Source organism: Bidens hawaiensis, unplaced genomic scaffold (genome assembly GCF_021521415.1).
Source record: "Bidens hawaiensis isolate Kalapana, Puna unplaced genomic scaffold, B.hawaiensis_p1.1 tig00013659_1, whole genome shotgun sequence".
Lineage (NCBI taxonomy): Eukaryota > Viridiplantae > Streptophyta > Magnoliopsida > Asterales > Asteraceae > Bidens > Bidens hawaiensis.
The window spans coordinates 50,278-72,327 of record NW_027492161.1 but is presented as its reverse complement, the minus strand read 5'-3'; the positions used below and the strand labels follow the sequence as shown (position 1 = coordinate 72,327).

General features: G+C 34.1%; 1 pseudogene; it reads left to right on the top strand.

Moving 5' to 3' along the window:
- The first annotated feature begins 6,018 nt into the window (after positions 1-6,018).
- Positions 6,019-7,023, top strand: LOC143544655 (glycerophosphodiester phosphodiesterase GDPDL4 pseudogene; annotated as a pseudogene).
- The last annotated feature ends 15,027 nt before the right edge of the window (positions 7,024-22,050 follow it).

The following is a 22,050-nucleotide window of genomic DNA, read 5'->3' as shown; positions in this document are numbered from 1 at the left end:
AAACCTATAATGCTTTGTTATATAAGAAAGTGGATGTGACAAATAATGGAATTGATATTTTTATTTGTGGTTTACAAAGATAATGACAAACCAAGCTAGCATTGTCACTTTAAGAATGATTGGAAAAGAAATAGTGTATCCAAGAAAGAAATTTTATCGGGATGTATAACGGGTAGTTTGATTAGGAATATAACACGATTGCACAATTGGTTTTTGGTGATCTCTCTCTCTCCCTCTCTCTCTCTACTTGGTTGTTTTTCGTCGGCTAGACCAGAAGCTTCTCTCTCTCTCTCTCGGCCGTTTCTTCTCTTAGATCAGATGCACCATCTATGGGATTCTAAAGTACTGTTTGGTCGTAAATGCCTTTTGGAGCTTGGCATACGAGTTGACTTCTTTCCAAAACGACTGGGCCGAATTATCGGTTCCAATTCATCAAGCCAACATGAAAGTTATTTGAATGATTCGATATCATTTTATTTTATTGTCTAAAAAGTAATATATATTAGGTTACGTACAATACAACCCATGTAAGTTATTTGAATGATTCGATATCGTTTTATTTTATTGTCTAAAAAGTAATATATATCTGGTTACCTTACAACCCATGAAAGTTATTTGAATGATTCGATATCATGTTATCTTATTGTCTAAAAGTAATATATATTAGCTTACCATACAACCCAATAAGTATTGGAGATACAAATATTCAAATAAAGGAAATGGGAAACGTTTAGTCTAATCCATAAACAAAACTCATAACAAATATTATACATTAAACACAATATAATACTATTTGAGAAATTTGAAATTTGTATCATATAAAGCTAAGAAAATAATTTCCATATGATATATGTTTAACTTAACATTTATAATTCGACGAACTGTAAACTAATTACTTTATCATCATAAACAAAAACACAAATACGAATATAAGATGGACGTTTGTTGTGCTAAATATTTTTCTACAAATAAGGTTCAAAACTTAAAGTGGCCGGTCGCTACGAACATTAGGAACCACGTTCTTGTGGGTCAGCCTTACTTTGAAAGAAGTCGTCGTCTTCCTTAAATGGACACTAATTTTGTACGCCCTTCCCGTGTCATTCCCCTTTCGTTGTGGTGGACAAATTAATCACTACTTTGCAACTATTTTACTGTTAATATTAATAGTATATTACAGTTATGGACCCTGTGGTTTGGATTGTTTAACCCTTTGAATCCAAAATTAAATTTTGACGTATCATGCCATTTGGTGCCTTGCTAACCTCATCCCTTTTGTTCTGTCAAAATCTGATCACATGCCCCCGAAATGAAGGGCATTTAAGTCTTTTTATTCCAAAACCCTAAGAAAAACAAATATATAGTTAATCCAAAATTACTATTACTAATATATATAAATTAGGACTTTGGTGTCGCAAGTGTTACTTGACGACACCGTATTAGTCGGTGACTTTGTTATTTTTTTGGTATATTGGTTTTTATTAATCACAACTATTTTCTTTTGGTCACTACTGGTCCCAACTAATGAATTGGCTATGTCTAGTGTCCTATCTTATAGTCATGGCTCCGATACCAATCTGTAATACCCCGGCTAAAGTGAAAATGCCCGAGTGTGACGTACAGATTGTTAAAAACACATATGACACTATTAAGTGACAATATTATCGTTAATTCATTAATACTTTAAATACGCAGTTTAAACAAGTAATACAAGGAAAATAAATAAAACAAGCAGTGTGTTCATTTGTTTGAATAACCTAAGTCTAGTATCTTCATCGTGTGTCATCTTATACTAACTGTACCTGTAGCATATGTATAAAATAATGCCAATTATATAAATAGTTGATGAGTTCACACAGTTTGATATAATACGTAAAAAAACATACAATTCTATGAAACTTGTGAGATGTATAACTACAGCGCATGCAAGGGTTCTTTACACTCGAATCAATGGTCCTTAGTGTAAAGAACAAATGAAGGTCATATCCATTTGGTAACAACCAACGTACTCGGATATTCAGGTCCCTTTTCCACTTGATACAATTGAACTGAGTGCAAAGGGGGGCGTATGATCATACTTATTGAGGCAACCATTTGAAATCAACACACGTTACAAGTAAGCAAGTAAACACACAAGTCCATGTAGTGAATTGTAGTCTGTAAGCAAAAGCGTAAATATATGAAGTTGGTAGGATACATAAACTACCCCAAAAAATATGAAAACATTTAAAAAAAGGGGTGTAAGAAATTCACCTCGAAATCGAAGATAAACATGCAATTAAAAGCCGAAAGCACGATAACAAAACCAGAGCAACCAAAAGTGCGTAAAATAATCCAAAATGAGTGACTTCTCGAACTATAAGTAAAACAAAAACAAAATCTAACTAACGAGAATGAAAAAGTTGTAAATATTTTGTTAACAGGATTTAAGCATTATTTTAATATATGTTATTCACATATGGCATTTTTATATTTTTAAGTTTTAATGGAGTTTAACGATTTAATATCATTTTAATATTATTACTAACGCTATTATAAGACTTAAAGTGTTTACAAGGCACATATTTTTATCTCGAACAATAATTGTATAAATGGATTAAAGCTAATGAATTATCCATCTAATGTTCTATAAACTATCTTTAACGGATTAAATTATTTTAATACCATTTAATTAATAGTTTATAAGAGAACTTTAATATGTAATGCCCGTAAATTTCGTTAATCGGCTCGATCGTTTATAAATGTTTGTCAAAAAGCCGGGGTTTTATCTTTCTAATTTAGAGCCTTGTAATACGTTTTAAAAGTCCGTTTGTCCATCCTTTTTTCCAAAACATCCCCTCTTACGACTTAAAGTATTATATTAGTTAAACATAGCTACAATATTGCCCTTTAAACTTTACTAACCTTTTGAAAATTTAAGAAATAGTTACAACATTGACCTTTTAACTTTTAGTCATATATCCTTTTAAGTTTCATTTTTAACCCAACTTCCACCAACGATTTTTAAACATTCAAAATTTATTCATATGTTTATATTTCTTTTTAAATTACGCCATAAAAGCGATCATCTTTTTTTCTCTTTAATTTGAGTATGGTATTGCTATAGTTGTTTTTAGTTAAAAAGAATTAACACTTTATGTATCGGTGTTTGCGACCTGGTTTTGATAGTTTTTAAATTAAACCGTGAGCCAAAACATTAGTAGCGGTTTTTTGTCATCGAAAACCATAACCGAACCATTGAAAATTGAAACCGAACCATTACCATCGGTCTGTGTTTCCCGCTGCATCGCACGGGCACCCGTCTATATATATATATATATATATATATATATATATATATATATATATATGGGAGATTTCAATTAAGAACCCTTTGAGTTTTAAGAACTCGAAAGAACTCAGTGTAACGATTTTTTTTTTTTTTGAATTTTTTTTACACATGCGTAATATATGTAAGTTACATACACGTAAAAAAATTACAGAATTTTTTACGCACCAAGTCGACTTTTTACATATGCGTAACGGACGTAAAAGTTAGTGTAACCACTTACATATTTATTCTCTCTCCTACTTTGACTTTTTTGCCAGATTTAATCTCAACCACATATTCTAATTCATTTAATTAAATATGTGGCCTAGAATTGAGTTCTTAAGTTCTTAAAACTTAACATGGTTCTCAAAATATCCCTCCCCTATATACATACATACATACATACATACATATATATCTAAATAATAAATATGAGACTAACACGGGCGAGGCCGTGATACAATGCCGAACCATGCATCCTTAGCGTGTGTTCGATGAACACGAGCTAATGGGTCCAGCAAAGAAGACGTTTTGAAGCTGTACAAGTATCCTTTGCCTACTCTAAAAGATCATGGAAAGCATAGTACTAACAAAATAGTTGAGGCATTCAACAAGTTTGTTCGAAAACCTGTTGAGGTTCAACTACCAGAAGATGGATGCTTAGAGTACGAGACCGATTGAAGATAAAGACGAAGCATAATACTAAATAGTAGAGAGAGATTGTTAGGCCATATTTTGTATATTAAATCTTTTGTATTGTCTTGTTTATTTATGTTTATATATAATCGTCTTTCATCTTAGCATCCATGTTTGGGCCTAAGGCAATTTGTAAGTAAGCCCATGGGCCCATGGAAATAACATAAAGTGAATGAGACTTGTACTATAAATAGTGCAAGCTTCTCATTCAACTTAACCTTTTGCCATGCTTATACCTTATCTTATCCAACAACTCTTCCACTTTCTCTCTTAACTTCATTTCTCGGCAAATAACCAAACAACAACAAGATCCGATATCTTGGTTACTTAGAGGTGATTTCCGCTAGCCTCTAAGGAGATTGATCCAAGAACTTTGTTGTTTGATCCCGATCATAGGACCTATAGCAAGTTAAAAATTGAAAATGACTCAAAACAAGAAATGATTTTAATATAATATGGTCGCAAGTTTGTAAATGGCGAATGCAAAAACGGTGTCAAAACAAAGCAGGGCGCAAAATGAGAAGCTGTCGCAAATGCTTGTGGTTTTTCGATTAAGAACGAAAAGAAACAAAACAAAAAAAATGTAACAATTACTGACGAAAATGATTACAAAATGAAAACGAATTGAATGAGCAAATCAACTAGCCATTGTGACTTAACTTTGCTTATAAGATTGATACTCATTTGCCTTATAACGAGCTGTTTTGAAACTAACATCCAACCTTCCAAGTCATCACCTTCAGCCCCTCTAGTCACACCAGCTGTGCAAACTGAATCACAGCTTCATTCAATCACTTTAGACAAATGCCTATTTTACCCCTGAACCTTATAAACTCTTAAACAAAGCCATTGACCACTGTTGACTCGGTCAATGTCCAACACTTAAAGTGACAATGCTAGCTTGGTTTGTCAGTATCTTTTCCTACCACAAATATCAATTCCGATCATTTGTCACACCCCCTTTTTTAAATGACAATGCATTGTAGGTTCCAAGACTTAAACCAAGACCACCCACTTCCCAAAAGTCTAGTCAACTAGAGCTTTAGCTCTGGGATCTGATAACACAAAATCTCCAAGGAAAACATTAACGGGTATATCACAACATACTTCGATATGTTATTCATCTTTTTTTACTTTACGTATCAGGTTAAGCTATCATCAACAATCGTGTCTTGTTGGTCCAACAGTGGAAGGATTCATGAAGATAGTTTTAGTGAAAACATAATTCAGAGGAATATGGAATTGTTTAACGATCAGTTGATATTTCTTGGGCTCCATCCTACCTGCCCCAGCTATACGAATTGTATGCGCCATGCGACTCGTATAGATGTCAGATCTTGTATAGTGTCACTGACCAGCTTACGTCTTGTATAGGCATTACCAATCGTATGACCTATAAACATTTTACTAAATACTTTTTTAAAATGTTTTTCAAATTTATTCTTCAATCACACTAGACAATCAAGAGAATACAAACAACAATATTTTGATTTTAATCAACGTTAATATTACATACAACCAAATTGTAATAAAAAAAATAATTTTTGAGTAGCTGGTCAATGATCATATATGTTATCTTTGTTGTTGAAAATATGAGATTTGTTATTGAACCATATACGGATTTTAGGGAGATATAAGAATTGTATTACTTTCGACTCATATTGGTTCAGTTGTCTAATTTTATTACAAAAGAAATATAAAAAAAATTATTATAATTTGAGAATCATACTTTTTTATACATAGGATTTTTTAAACATTCGAGTCGCGTATGCTTATATTACTCATATAAGGTTATAATACTCGCGTAGACCTATACTACTCTATTTGTACTGCTCGTATAGGCCTATACAACTCGTTCCATACTATTCATATGAGACTATATATGGTTATACGACTCGTATAAAAGTTACGTCAACCACAATTCTAACAAGTTCATCCGGTGTCTAATACCGAAAAAGTCATCCGAATCCGTACGACTCATATAGTTTCGTCAACCACAATTCTAACAAGTTCATATGGTGTATGGTACCGAAAAAGTCATCCGTATTTGTACGACTCATATAGAGTGTGTTTGGATAGTGGGCTAGGGTGATGGTATGATAGGGTCGGTGAGTTAAGAGCAGAAGAGGAGAAATCTAAACAAAATTGAGCATGAGAAGTTAAACCACCGGGACTGTGGTTGAACATCCAGCATGATGCGTTTTACCGCCAGCATAATTTGAGCATGAGAAGTTACGTGTTGGCTGCTTCAAGAAAATTTGGAATTAAATACATATCATCACCTGAAGTCAATTTTCTAACAAGTATTGTGAAAAGGTTCAGTCCAAAATCAACCAAATTAGTTTTTCGGTTTCTTGGAAAGGATGATATCGAGCCTACAACCAACCAAACATATCGTCATCTTTTGAGGAACCTGACATTTATCACAACATTTGCCCAAGGAATTATTGTTCCTAAATCGTATATATGGCCTGTTGGAAGTGATTTCAAAATGATGCTCCACTCCCGTATAATTACAGTTATGACCCCGTACGAGAGTATCTTCAGTATGTTGACAATGGTGTGTTTTCTGTTGATGGTGTGCTTTCTGATAACCCAATAACCCCATCTGCAGCATTCGGTAAGTCATCAACATGATTATATTTCTTTGTTCTTGTTGCTAATTTCTATGTAATTCTACAGATTGTTTATCCAACTTGGGGAATAACCACACTCAAACAAAACCTTTGATCATATCATATGAAGGAGCAAGTGGTGATTACCCGGGGTGTACTGATTTGGCGTATGAAAAAGCTGTTAATGACGGTGCAGATATTATCGATTGCCCTATTCAAATAACAAGCGATGGGATACCTATTTGTTTAGGTTCAACTAACCTCCTTGATAGAACGAATGTCGCCCAGTCAGAATTTACTAATATTATAACCATCCCTGAACTTCAATCTGGTGCTGGAATATTTACATTCAGTCTCACATGGGACCAGATTAAGACATTACAACATAAGTATTATACTCGCTAGTTTTATATCATCAACGTACTGGTTTTTCTTATTTTCTTATTGTTTTTATAATATTTTAGCTGTAATTTACACACCGTATACAAACTACACGTTACCAAGAAATCCAAGGGCTGTTAATGATGGCAACCTTTCAAGACTATCCGACTTTTTGGACTTTGCTAGTAATGCTACTTCAGTCTCTGGTGTCTTGATCAACATTAAGGTGAGTCACATGATGACCGTCTCGTTATTTCATTTATCTAATAACTCACACGAAAGTGATACCATTTTTGTTCTTATAACTTGCAGAATGCAGCTTACTTATCTGCTAAGCAGGGATTGAGTGTAACAGATGCTGTTATGGACGTTTTGAATAAATCTACAATAAATAAACAAGGAACAAAGAAAATCTTGATTCAGTCATCAGATAGTGCCGTTCTGAAAATTTTCAAGGCAAGAAGCAACAGGCATGAGCTTGTTTATGAAGTTGATGAGAATATACGCGATGTCCTAAATTCAACAATTGCAGATATCAGTGAATTTGCCAATTATGTTATTATTGGGAAAGAATCTGTGTTTCCTAGAAACAGTCGTTTTCTTGGTGATCAAACTGATGTTGTTGCAAAGCTTCACGCTTTTAATCTCCCAGTGGATGTACAATTTTTTAATAACGAGTTTGTTTCACAGCCATGGGACTTCTTTTCAGACCCGTATGTCGAAATTAACTCATACGTAAATGGAGCTGATGTTGATGGTGTCATTACATCTTATCCAGCTACATCTTCCAAATACAGAAGTAAGTTCATTTATATTGTTAACCTAGCTTTTTGAGGTCAAAATCATTAGTTTTATAAGTTAGAATTCACATCGCTATTTAACACAATTTTGAAACTTTTAGAACACTCATGCTTTCAGTCTACTAGTTATATGCTATTTTGACTTTCCAAGCCAAACCACATATATATTTATGGGTTTCTTGATCATAATTTCTTCGTGTTAATTTTGGTGGAATTTAGGAACCGTTGTCTAGGATTACCAGCAGATCAGAGACCATCATACATGAGTCCAGCACTGCCTGGTCAATTATTCTCGTTCATGACACCTCAATATTTCCCACCAGCTGAAGCTCCTAATCCTGTTTTGGAAGATGCTGACGTGGCTCAAGGACCCATACCACCTACAAGACCATCTGCGCCATCTGGAAATAGGACAGCAACATCACCACGGGCTTCACCAAGTGATCAGCCACCTAAAAGTGTGGTGCAGATTCTGTTTTCTGTTGTGGCTGTTGTTGGTACAATTATACTGGTGCTTTGAGGGGACAAATATACAGTCATTTGGTTCTATACTCCGATTCATGTTTAATGAGTCCTGGGCTAATGCAGGACTGCTTGTCTTAAGAATACTGAATCAGTTGATTGATTGTTGTATAAATGTATAATATGTGTAAGTACTGATATATTTTTGGTGTGTAAGCTATATATATATAAGCAAGCCAATGGCTTGTTATTTGTAAAATAGATTATACTTGTATTATACTAATAAACCCTAACAATAAACTAATTATAAATATAATTAAAAAAATTCTTCAAAAGTTTGAGCATAAATGTTATTAATCCCCACTTGTTACATATAAAGTTTGGAAACAACGCTCATGTTACATCTTAACGGAGGAGAGCCCTCAATAGGCCTACAGTCCATATACTAATAAATCCTGAGAGTAAACTAATTATAATTAGCAACTTTTCTAGAGTTTGGAGCATAGATATTATGCATTTGCCTCACTTGTTAATAATAAAATTTGAAACACTCATGTTGCATCTTAAATTGTTGCTGGCATCTAGAATCTGAACAGTTATAACTTAAACTGGAACATGGTGGCGATTTGTTAGAAAACGACCGCAATCTCAAGTTGGAACACAAGTAGAAAACTAGAACACCCATGCTGCATCTTGAATAGTTGCCGGAATCTAGAATCTAAACAGTTTAAGAATATTTGGAATAATAGCTGGGCTCCACAAAATGATAAATTGTTTTACTTGGAGAGCGGCACTAGATAGAATATCTGTAGAAGCACTTCAAAAGAGGGGGGGGGGGTAAACGACAATTCAAGTGTACGTTTAATGTGCGGCAATAAAGTGGCATATCTAGTTTTTTTTCATCAGTAGGGGCTAAATATGGTTAAGGTTAATTAATGATTTCATTAAGAAACTGCCTCTAAATCGGTCGGAGGTAGAATATGTTTGGTTCACTTAAAAGACACATGTTAATGGTTTATATAGCCTTAATATGTTAGTTTTAGAAATATACTAAACCCATTCCCATTGCCTCTTAATGGCTCAACACAAGGATGCCAAACGATCTCTTAGACAGCTTGAGTCATAGTGGGTTGGGTACAAAAAGTATTAGTCACACATAACTTTATGAGTGTCAAAGGATTTAACCTTAATTGACTCATTCAGAAAGTTTCTGAAATTTTCAATCACTGTCACTACTAATAAACAACTTATAGCTACTGAAATAAAACAAATATAATTTGAAGAAATAAAATAAAAATATCGAAATAAACGTCTATCATATAGATGAGGATAACTAGTGACAACTTAGGGCTTCTAAGAGGTTGACACTTCAAGCCGGCCTACCAACTATACTTCATAGATGAGAATAAACTTGAAATCATCAATTCAACAATGAAAGTATATAAATAAATAAAATCATATTCAATTCAATTTGCAAAAAAAATCAAACTGTGATGCTGTATCATGATTCATATAAAGAAAAATGCAATTATAAACAATCTGAAACCTAGACACTATTTTGTTATGGTATATACAAATCATCACCATCACCACCACCACCACTACCATCATCATAAATCTCATTAATAACAAAGCTATGGTAGGGTTTTAGGAGGGCAGGATGTAGATATCCTTACCTCTACCCCGTAAGAACGGAGAGGCTGCTTCCAGTGAGAACCCCGGTCAAGCATTGGACATAAGGCACACAGCACACAACCATCGGCCGATTGGTGCACGTACCATTGTCTTTCGGCTATCAACGTCACCACATGATGTCTGATTAACATTCCGCCACTTTTAACGCTATTTTCACGAAATTAGTAAAATATCGTCAAAATAGTGCAAATTCACACACATATATATACATGGTTATACAAATATATTTAACAAATCAAGAAGACTGATTCCAACTAAAACAACAAAGGAACAATAAAACACCCTACGGAAAACTTAGCAACCTCCAATTTCAACTTAGAATTCCTCACCATTACAAATCTGATTGAAGCTATTTCAACCTATGAATCTGCAGTTAAACAACCCTGATGTAGCGTTGTGATTCTGTGAACCCGTGTTGGTCGAATAAACTGAACCTTGAGAGAGAGATGGGAATTAAATTAACAAAATAGGCTTGAAAATGGGGCTTGGGCTATTAACAATATCAAAAAGGCCCAGTTTTATTTAATCAAAGTTTATGGGAACAATATATTGATGGGCTAAAGTCCGGTAGAGGCCTTCTTACCCTCGCCTCAAGAAAAATACACCCCTGGCGGGGCTGGCGGTATATCAAGTTATCAACTAAGGAGCTCATCACTTGTTATTCTAACCTAATAAAAGTATTAGTTTGGGTTATCCTAGAAATGATTATAAAGATGAGAGTATTCTTCTCTAAAATTATGTGATGAAGATTTGTAAATTATAAGGTATGCTTATGAGTGGTTATAAGTAGATAAGAGAGAAAATGTTATATGTGAAAATTAAATTTAGGGTTTTACTGTTCATACCGTATAATTTTTTAATATATTCTAAAAGTGGTTGTGAGTGGAGGAAAGAGAAAAGATAATGATAAATGTATAAAAAAGATTATTTAATATTTAATTAAACAGCAGAGAGAAAAACAGTTATTTTTATTATAATTATATGATATATATATATATAGATATATGTTAGGGAATGAGTTGGGAATGCTCGATATGGTTGGTTGTAGGGCATCATCCTTTCCAAGAAACCGAAAAACTAATTTGGTTGATTTTGGACTGAACCTTTTCACAATACTTGTTAGAAAATTGACTTCAGGTGATGATATGTATTTAATTCCAAATTTTCTTGAAGCAGCCAACACATAACTTCTCATGCTCAAATTATGCTGGTGGTAAAACGCATCATGCTGGATATTCAACCACAGTCCTGGTGGTTTAATTTCGTCCGCGACATAGTCTAACAGTAAGAATTTTGGAAGTCATGTTCTAGCTTATATAGTCAATTCAAGTTTGTTTCTTGAGCTCTTAATTTCTGAAAAGTACATTTGTTCCAAAAGGTCAACAAAAACTTTACTTTTCTTCTTTTATTTTTCTTAATAGCAATATTTAGAGCTGTCAATTTTCGATTAAGACGCATTGATATCCATTAATGAACTCACGAATGAACCAGTAATTGTGTTTTTTTCTCATAATTTTCATAAAACTGAATTCATAAAATTTATATTTATTTATAAAGTTGATAAACGGTTTGTAAATTTATAAATATATAACTTATTAAACATGCTACACTTAAACATGATGCTTTATCACAGCATATAGTTTATATTTTAATTTTTTTCAATATATCAAGAACATCGTATTAATAAAAAGACAGAATTACAGATATGTTTGTACTGAATTTCGCTTATTATTCTTTATCTTCAAAATTGATTTGTTTTGCCTTTAGGTTTCTAAATCCAATAGCATTTATCCTTTAGCCCTAATCCCGTTAAATTTCATTTTTAAGTTAGGCCATATGCTTTGCACATGAGGGTAAATTGGTAATTTTACCTATCTAATTGAAAACATTATAATAAATAAAAAAAATAAATTTAAAAACTCATCACTCTCTCTTTCTCGACCACCCCCATCACCACCACCACCACCGTAAAAACAACCACCACAATTACCAGAGTTGAAACAGTTTATTAACCCGTCAGCCAAATAACATGCCTGATATTCTTCTTCCTTGAAACCCTAACTGTAATAACATATACCGATTTGTGATTGCAAGTTAGGGTTTTGAAATCCCCTAGTGTGAATATGATATAATCCTATCCTGGCCACCGAATCCCTATCCCAAATTGTTGTTGTTAGGAGAAATTAACCAAGAATTACACGACGCCAAAGACTTTGTGTCGGCGTCGACTAAAGCCCCAAACTTGTTTCAAAACCCCGCTGGCAATCGGTTATGATTTCAATTCCAAATTTGGTGCGGAATCAGTTGAAGGTGTCAAGCTCATTTTAACTAGAAATCGGCACCTGCAACCACCACAAATATCCACCGATGTTGCAACATACATCCGCCTCCTTCTTTGGCTTTGATTTTCCATCGCCTGGTTAAAGCTTCAACGATGGAGACGGTTGTTGTAGTGGCTGCGATAGGGTTAGGTTTGGTGTGGTGTGGTGTGGTGTGGTAGTGAATGGCGGTGAAGGTGTAAATGGTTAGGCCTGGTGGTTGTGTTGGTGGTAGCAGGTGGGGGTTGGTTGTGGCTGGAGGTTAGAGGTAGCTACGGCAGGTGTGCTAAGTTGGAGTGAGGTAGAAGAAGAGATACGTGATGGGTGTATATATATTTTATATTAAGTTTTTAAATTTGTTTTTGTTATTTATTTATTTATTTTTTTATCTTGCAATTTCACAATTTCAAATAGAAAAGCAAATGTTTAGATTACATCGAAACAAAAGGCAAGCAGACAACAAGCTGCGCCGCTACTCCTTTTTGTATTGCAAAACCCAATCTTTTAAAAACTACATTTGCTTATCTTGAAGTCATAACATTACTATGCATGACCCGCTGAACACGGGTAAGTAGCTCCATAGCTTCAGCCGCGAGAAAACCAAAAATGTCAAAAGCAAAAGGAATAAATACATGTTGGTTTTCAAGACACTCCTTCTCATGTTTTGCCACCTTACCTGAAGCAGCTTTTAATGCAACTTGATCAACTACGAAACTACTACTCCTTAAGCCCACCAAAGGGGAAACCCCTGTTAAATCCACACACACGTGTTTTCCTCCTATCCATCCAAACACCAAAATGTCAGCCGATCGAAGAGATAATCTTCCTTCCGATGGGTATGGCACATGACCTATGGCTAAAGGACAAGCGTTATTGGATTTGAAAACGTGAAGGACAAAACAGAACAATTTCTAAGATAAAGTACAATGAGTGAAATTGAGTATAAACATAAATTTCATCATTTAAGTTTACGTTAAATTGTATTTTTTTTAAACTTAACTAATAAGGTTATTTGTTTGAAGATTTGTAAGACATTTGGTCCTTTTCACTAATCGTCGTTAACTTTTTCCGTTAATGAGGTGTAAAATGACCTAACAACCACTACAACAAAATAGGCCTATTTCATAGGCAATTATTGTCTCTATATCCCCAGTTTGTCGTCGAGATAGCCCGTATCGACAACATGTCGTTGATATAAATTTCATCGCAACTTCTTTGTCATGAAAGTTGAAAATTTTCGTCCGGATAAGCCATCCATCGATCCATCACTAGTAGAAAAAAAAAGCTTTTAATGACATACGCACTATGGCATGCGGTGATTTATAACGCGCAAATATGCGTGTCATTAAAAAAGTTATATTTTTCAAAAATTATAAGATTTATGACACTTATTTTTGTACATCATAGAACCAATGTCATAAATTAAAAAACAAAACATGCGTGTCATATTTGCATGTCATCTTGAAATCAAATAAAAAATAAACACCAGCCCATCCTCCCAAGTAGCACCCAACACACTTTATCATTCGGTAACTTTCCCTCACAATTGAACATCGATCTTTTCCATCAGTGAACGATCTTCACCATCTGTCAACTTCAACCAACGATCTTCACCATCAGTCCCACTACACCACCATACGCCATCTTGCGTTCAGCCCACAATTTTGTTTTTGGCACACGATAGCATCTAGGGTTTGCTTATTTGAAGTAAAATTTTCGTTTAACTGAAGGATTATTTGCAAGAGTTCAACTACTGTGAGGTATGTGCCTTCAATGTTACTTTGTTCTACTACTAATTTCACCTTCAATTTCATCTAGGCTTTTAATGGATTGTTAATTTTCTTTTTTAAATATTTGTGACGATTATTAAAAGGTATTGGACTTATTTGACTAGATTATGGAGTAGGTATGACTATTAAAGTGTTATTATGATCTTTTAGGGTTGTTTTTGCGAATTGTTGTGGTAGATAAAAAAAACTTGTCTGGTTATCGATCAATAATGTGTGGTACAATTAGCAATGTGTTTTTGTGTGTGTGTGTGTGTGCGCGCCACTGTGTGTAGAATATATGCTTAATAATGAGGAGTATTAGGGTTTGAGCGTGTAAAATTTACAGGTTCTGATAGTTAAGGTGGGATACTTGGATATTGGTGTTGAATTCTTGCTACATGATTATCCTGAAATGAAGGTTATAAAAAAATATGATTTGTTTCTGAGTACATTCATTAGTAAATGACACATTTTTACAATTACAGCATTAAAATGTTTTTACACCTGCATGCTTATAAATTACCGAAAGGTACTTGTCACTCGACCGTATCTGTAACTATGGTCATATTACTTATTGGCTAAAACTTTTCCAATAAATAATTTGTAATAGGCCATTAGTCAAACCTTGTATACAAAACCCCACAATACTAGTAGTAACCATTCCGTAACTTTATAGAGATTTAATCACTGCAACATAATTAAAACCTTTTAAAAATATTTTGAAAGCATTTGGACTATTTGCCATGAGTTTAATAACTTTTAAAAATCATCATGACAATATTAGAAAACTAATTATCTCACGCAAATGTGAGTTGTACAAAACTCAAATGCCTCACCTTGCAAGTTTATAATTTACAATCCTTCTGCTAATTAAGCACCTAGATTAACCCACTGTAGTGTGTGTGTGTGTGTGTGTATAAACCGAAAATCTTTAACGATAATCACGAGATTGAGAACTTTACACTATAGCTGAGATTTGGATTCGTGTACTAAAGTCTCGATCAATCGGATAAGGTAGTTGAAGGTACACAAGGTATTATACCAACACTTATACCATAACAAAGTGTGAGAGAACAAAAGGAAATGAGCGAAGAATGAAGCTTGGATCACCTCCCATTTATAGCTGAGTTTTAGGTCAATCGCGTATTGCGACGACCTTAACATAAGGTCATCGCATAGCGTGATGGCTTTATAGCCTTGCTGAGTCAGCCCTAGCTATGCCACGTGGCAGGCAACGTGTCATTGCTGCCTAGCCTCCACGTCACGTATAACGATGGGTCAACTGAGAACCCGCCATGTATCGCAATGAACAAAAAAAATTATGGATAATAATAACCCTTCGTGTATCACAACGAGGCCTATCTCCACCCGTTGCGTAGCGTGATGGGAATAAAAATTTGATTTCCACCAAAAATACTAAGGCAGCTCTCAAGCGGCTCGCGGTGATGCGAGAAGTGTACAGTGCACCATCAAAGCGCCACATTGCTCCTATCGCATTTCGCCCGAGCCCGTGTGTTTCGGGTGCTTTGCACCCTCTCTAAGACCACTGAGTATGTCTTTTCATACAAGAATATTATCAATGTGAGCATCTTCCTTATAAAGAGCTTACAAGTTATTCTCTTTAGCAATGTGGGACAAGTTCTATTTTCTTATTTTTACCCATGTGGAATAACTCCACTTTCATCTTTCACCAACGTGGGAGAAACCCACCTTCCTATAACTTCAAAGTGGGATATTCCCATATTCTTATTTCATATTCTCCATCATATAGTTTTAAATTAATTTTGGTCCTTTGTCTTTCCTTAATTGTCAAATTTGGACCGATATTTAAGGATGTTACATCCTCCCCCCTTGGGATGAATCTCTTCCTCAAGATTTGTTTATCTAAAGTGTGGGTATTCTAACTCTTGTTAACTCTAAGGGTATGTTTAGTTGGAGGTAATGGAATGAAGAAGGAATGAAATGTGAGAAGGAATGGAAATGAACAATGGAATGAAATGGATCATTACATTCCTTTGTCTTGTTTGGTTAACCTATAGGAATGAAATGAATTATTATTTTATGTTGTTTGGTATCCAAAAAAATTATAGGAATGAAATAGAAATAATAAAAACACTCCTATCTCAATATATAAATATTTTTACCAAAAAAAAAAAAAACTACATTGGTGACGGTGGTGGTAGCTCCGGTGACAAAAATGGTGGTGGCGATGGCGACGGTGGTGCTGGTGGTGGCGGTCAAGCAGCAGGGGAGATGGTTGTGGTGGTGGTGTGGGGGGGGGGGGTGGCGGTGGTTAAGCAGTGGTAGCATTGGTAGTGATGGAATAGGCTCACGATTCGACTTTGATCGTTATGGACTAGTACCAAGATTGAGCCCTAGACAAGCGGACCTTATTTTAACAGCCGGAACAGTAACAATGAAAATGGCCCCTTCCTTAGTGAGATTGTACGAGCAAATGCCTGAACCAAAATATGTTATTGCTATGGGAGCATGTACAATTACAGGGGGGATGTTCAGTACTGATTTGTATAGTACTGTTCGTGGAGTCGATAAGCTAATTCCTGTAGATGTCTATTTGCCGGGCTATCCACCTAAACCAGAAGCAATTATAGATGCTATAACAAAACTTCGTAAGAAAATATCTCGAGAAATCTATCCAGATAGAATTATGTCTCAGCGAAAGAATCGGTGTTTTACTACCAATCACAAGTTTCAGGTTGGGCATAGTATTCATACTGGAAATTATGATAAAGGATTCTTTTATCAACCGCCATCTACCTCAGAGATTCCTCCTGAAACATTTTTCAAATACAAAAGTTCAGTATCTTCCCACGAATTAGTAAATTAGACAGGATTCCTTTGCACAGAATAAAAGTTGTGGCTCAATCTTCAGAAATTTTATCGGAAATCTGAAATACTTATACCTACAAAAAAATGCGGGAGAGATAAAAAAGATGCAGGGTAATTTGTCTGCTTGGCTAGTTAAGCATGCGCTAATTCATAGATCTTTGGGCTTTGATTACCAAGGAATAGAGACTTTACAAATAAAACCCGGGGATTGGCATTCCATTGCTGTCATTTTATATGTATATGGTTACAATTATCTCCGTTCCCAATGCGCCAATGATGTAGCACCGGGCGGACTATTAGCTAGTGTGTATCATCTTACTAGAATAGAGTATGGCGTGGATCAACCAGAAGAGGTATGCATAAAAGTATTTGCCCCGAGGAGGGATCCTAGAATTCCGTCTGTGATGGTAGGGTGGCGACAACGGTGGTAGCGGTCAGGTGGTGGTGGTCACGCAACGGAAATGGTGGTGGTGGTGATGGCCAAGCAGAGGCGATGACAACGGTTGCGGTGGTTCCTGCAACGATGTTTGCGACAGCGGTGGCGGTAGTAACGCTGGTTGTAAGGTGGTGGTGGTGGCGGCGGCGGCGGTAGCGCTGATGGTAAGGTGGTGGTGGTGGCGACGGTGTTGGTAGTGGCGGTCAGGTGGTGGTGGTGGTGATAGTAGTGGCGCTGGTTATTGTTAAGTGGTGGAGTTGCTGAGAAAGTATGGTGAAGGAGGAATGGAATGAAAAAAAAGAAGGGGGGTGGGAAGGAATGATTTTGATGGAATGGGATTCCATTCCATTGAGTAACCAAACATCACATTTTTCATTCCCACGTAATGAATCATTCCATTCCCCCTATCATTTCTGCATATCAAACGCTACCTAAGTCTATAAATGATGTAATCAGTCAATAGTTTAGAACATCATCAGTAATTGTAAATTGCTAAGCATAGTTATCAGTTGTGTTTAACTATTTACCTTACTTCTGCATTCTTAACATTTATTGATGTTGACTAGATTGTACTTTCGATTCGGTCTATCGAATCTTTTCAACCATTCTTCTTGGTTGGCCTTTCATTATTCATATTTGAGTTACGATATTCTTTGTATGATGGTGGCAACTTTCTTTTATTTACTTCCATTCGTTGCTTACATGAAATACATCATATGTACCAGTCATTTCTTCTGGTAACTTTAGTTGATAGGCAACGCGAGTATTAAATCAGAATAGGAGTACAAAATGGAACAGGTCTAACGTGAATATTAAATTTTAGGTGATAAAGAACAAGTTCTAGCTTTAGATGATAACAATAATAATCAATGAATAATTTGGGAACCAGTACTTCAGCTGGTAGAGTTATAATCATATGTTTTAGCAACAAAAAATGGACAGTAAAGGTGGCCTACAAATATTCTGATTAGAGTGTAGTGACAGATGATGGCGGCAGACAATGGAGGAAGACGACGAAAGGCGATGACAAGTCAAGAGGTTAGTCGAAAGTGTTTTTCAAGAGAGCTGACAAAAAACTGGCGGTCAAAGGTGGCCACAAGTGTTCTCTCGCGCCAGCGCGTGGGAACTGGTGTCAAAGGACAGTGGCAGGTGACGGCGCGTCAGACATTGTTTCACGGCGTTTTCAAAAGACCTCCAAATCGAAAGTCGGTGAATACGACGGTGGTGGTGTCAGATAAAAGGATGAGCTATGATTTTGTGAACAGTAGATGGTTGTGACGAACCGTACTAGGGTGTAACTTGAGCAAGGGCTAGGCATGATGTACCAGGAGCTTTTTAGCTCTAATAACATGTAAACTGATATGCATTAATAATATATGATGCACCAATATATGTGCTCTCCATATATAGAGATGAATAAGGGGCTAGGTGTAAATACTAATTACATAAAGGGGCCTAGACTAGTACTTATTTACAATTTATATTAAGAAACCTAAGCAGGTTCCAACTGTTGTATTGAATCTGGATGCGAACGGGCTCGATTTCATCTTGGTAAATAATTGTTCTCTCTCTCTCACACACACGTGGGAATCATCACATTTATAAGAGAAACTAAATTAACGTATATATTATTGTCTGTAATGACTGCTTATTATGGCTCGTTGCATTCCAACCCGAGGTTGATTGTGTTATTGTGGATTTGTGGCCTTAGAATTACACTTTACAAAACTGATCGTGTTATTGTGGGAGGACGATCCAGTTTTGAACCCGAGGTAGAAAAGGGCGCTATTATGAGGATACTCATGACAAATATGAGTATGAAAGAATTAGATTTTGACATGTATCTTTTAGGAGATTAGTGGCCAAGCTAGGTCGTTCTAATAAAAATTGCTAAATTGGTTTTGGTTTAAACGGGTCAATTTAGAAAAGTGTCAAGTTGGTTCGGATCAAAACGGGCTATGGCCAACTGCAAATTTGATAAAAAAAGTCAATTGTTTCTTACACTTTTTAAATTATATGTTTTCAAATCTGCAACTTAGAGTATTCCCGATCGGTTCTCTATCTCCATCTTTAAAATTTAACTAAAAAACACAATTTCTTTAATTTATACATCATTTTTTGAAAACCTCCCCAACCCATTCTCCATTTCCATCTCTATATACTTTTTTAAGTTTTTTTGTTATTTTTTCCCTTTCTTTCATTTATAATCTTAACTCTAACTATTTTGTCTTATTATCATTTTCAATATAAATTGATTTCTAATATATATTTATAGAAGGGTAGTTGGAAATAGACTATTGTGGCAACACTTTAAATTTAGAGGTTTCCTATACCATTTCACTAAAATTTAGAAATAGAGTTTGGAGATAGAGAATGGGTTGGAGTGGTTATTTAGATTATTTTTCTAAATTTTAGAAATAAAAATAGGTATGAAGAACCCATTAGGAATGTTGTGTAAGATTTTTGCCTTTAATCTAAAATTATTTGATAAAGGTCATTTGCTTTTTAGTCAAATGCAAATTTGACTAAAATTCAGTTGTTTTTGGTCAACAAGTCGAGCCGATCCAGCTAGGTTTGAAAATGAGCCAAGTCTGACCCAATGTAAACTCTACCTCATTAGGCTTGTTTTATAGGCTCATTTTTAAACCTTAATGTTTGACGTCATCTCACCTTTAGCCTCATTCACAAAGACATTGGTATTTGTTAGGGACTGGATGTATCGTATACGATTTTCTGAAAATCTATACTATATAATAAATAAAAGTTACTAAGTGCCACATATCATTACCAAATTGATTCTTATAAAAATTTTCACTCCTCTCTCTCATCTATATCTATTTTATACTCTCTAATAAAAAGCTACAAGTTTTTCCACTTGTCAATCCCACATTAAATCTCACTATTTTTAACAAATTTATAATAGTAGAATAATATTTACCATTCTTAAAATTTATGCTTCACAATTTGTTAATTTAATATTTACTTCCTAATTTTTTTTTCAAATATTTGATATTTATAATAATCTTTTACTTTAAAACTGTTTTAAAGACTATTATTTAACGACTGTGTATTAATAGTGTTTAATAGATTTATTTTTCTTGTTATATTGATTATTTATTAAATCTTGTATTTTCAAGGACTAGACTGTAGTAGACGGGTCTTAAACTAGTATTAAATACATTTGACATTTCTTTTTCTTATTAATACTTTTGTATTTCATTTTTTACTTTTTAATCTTCATTTTCTTTTTTTAATAATTCTTTCCAGATTTAAACAATTTAATACCAACATAAATTTGCTATTTTGTTGTATATAAATCTATTATATTAGTTACTAATATTAGGTTTTTATAATTAACCAATTTTCACGTTGATTTTGAATAATGATTTCAAAAATTAAGGTTTTAAATATATTATATTAATTAAGGTTTTATAAGAAATGATATTATTGGATAAAGAGGCAAGATTAATTTAAAATTAAATTTCAATAAACTTTAACTTATTAAATATATATGATTATTTACTAAATTACAAGTCTTTTTCTTTCAAACCCTGAAAAGACAAATTTACTATTGATGTATTCTAATTGTTTATGTTAACTTAAACGAGCGGGTTTCTTTAACCAGTTAAAATATCAAACATGGTTCAAGTCAAAATAGTTTATGATTAGAATGAGTTTCGGTCCACGGGTTGGTTTAAAAAAGTAGACATTTACAACTTCTTTTTTAATTGACTATTTATTATGTTAAGTTCATCATCTTAAAGATCCACAAAAATATAAACACTAAACTACATGTTTTGGTTTTTCAGGTGGATAAGACAACTTATCTTTAGAATGCAAATGCTAGACATTAGCACACTATTAATCATTTGTTAAAAATATTAACTAGAAAATTGGCCTATGCAATAAAACTAAACTATATGTGAATATACAATATGATAACCGTGCTATAGAAGCCGAAATCATATCCAAAAGTAATATTGGAACTCACACTTTTATTTTTAAAAAAAGCTTATACCTTTAGATAAAATGATTAATTTCAAAGTATGAAATTTTCACTTATTTGTATTCTGCATTGAAGATGAATAAAAGCTAAGGTCAATCGTTATAGATGGTTGGTTTGTTTTTGAGATAATTTATTTTAACTCATGGACAGTTATGTGTTGCATTATCTAGAGTTATAAACAGAAACAATGTAAAACTACTAAGTTTTAATATAGAAACTAAAGTTACAAATAAAACTACAAATATTGCGTACAAATAAATATTTAAAGATTTGTGAATTTTCTAACAACTTTTTGTTTCCATATTGAATAATATGTAAATTATTCTACCATATAATATATATTTATATCTTTTAAACATATTTTTTGTATATTACATTGTGTTATTATTTAAATATTTTTTTTATTCTTACCTATGTGTTACACGGGTAGCTAACCTAGTAAGTACTACAGATCACACGAGTGGCTGTTCAGCTATAAACAAACCTAGAATTTCCTTAACTGAAAAGCAAATTGATAATTTGGTTACAGTTTTAAAATGAACCGAGTGACCAAATAAGAATTCAGTTCGTTTATAACATCTAAAACTAATAACTTTTTTTAATTTGTTTTGCCTTTTCTTTTATAATTTGGTTGGTAGGTTTACATTTTGTTTTACAGGAGACGCAATGTGAAATGTTTAGATGATAGGAGAGTGTCAATGCTGAAGACCCGTAT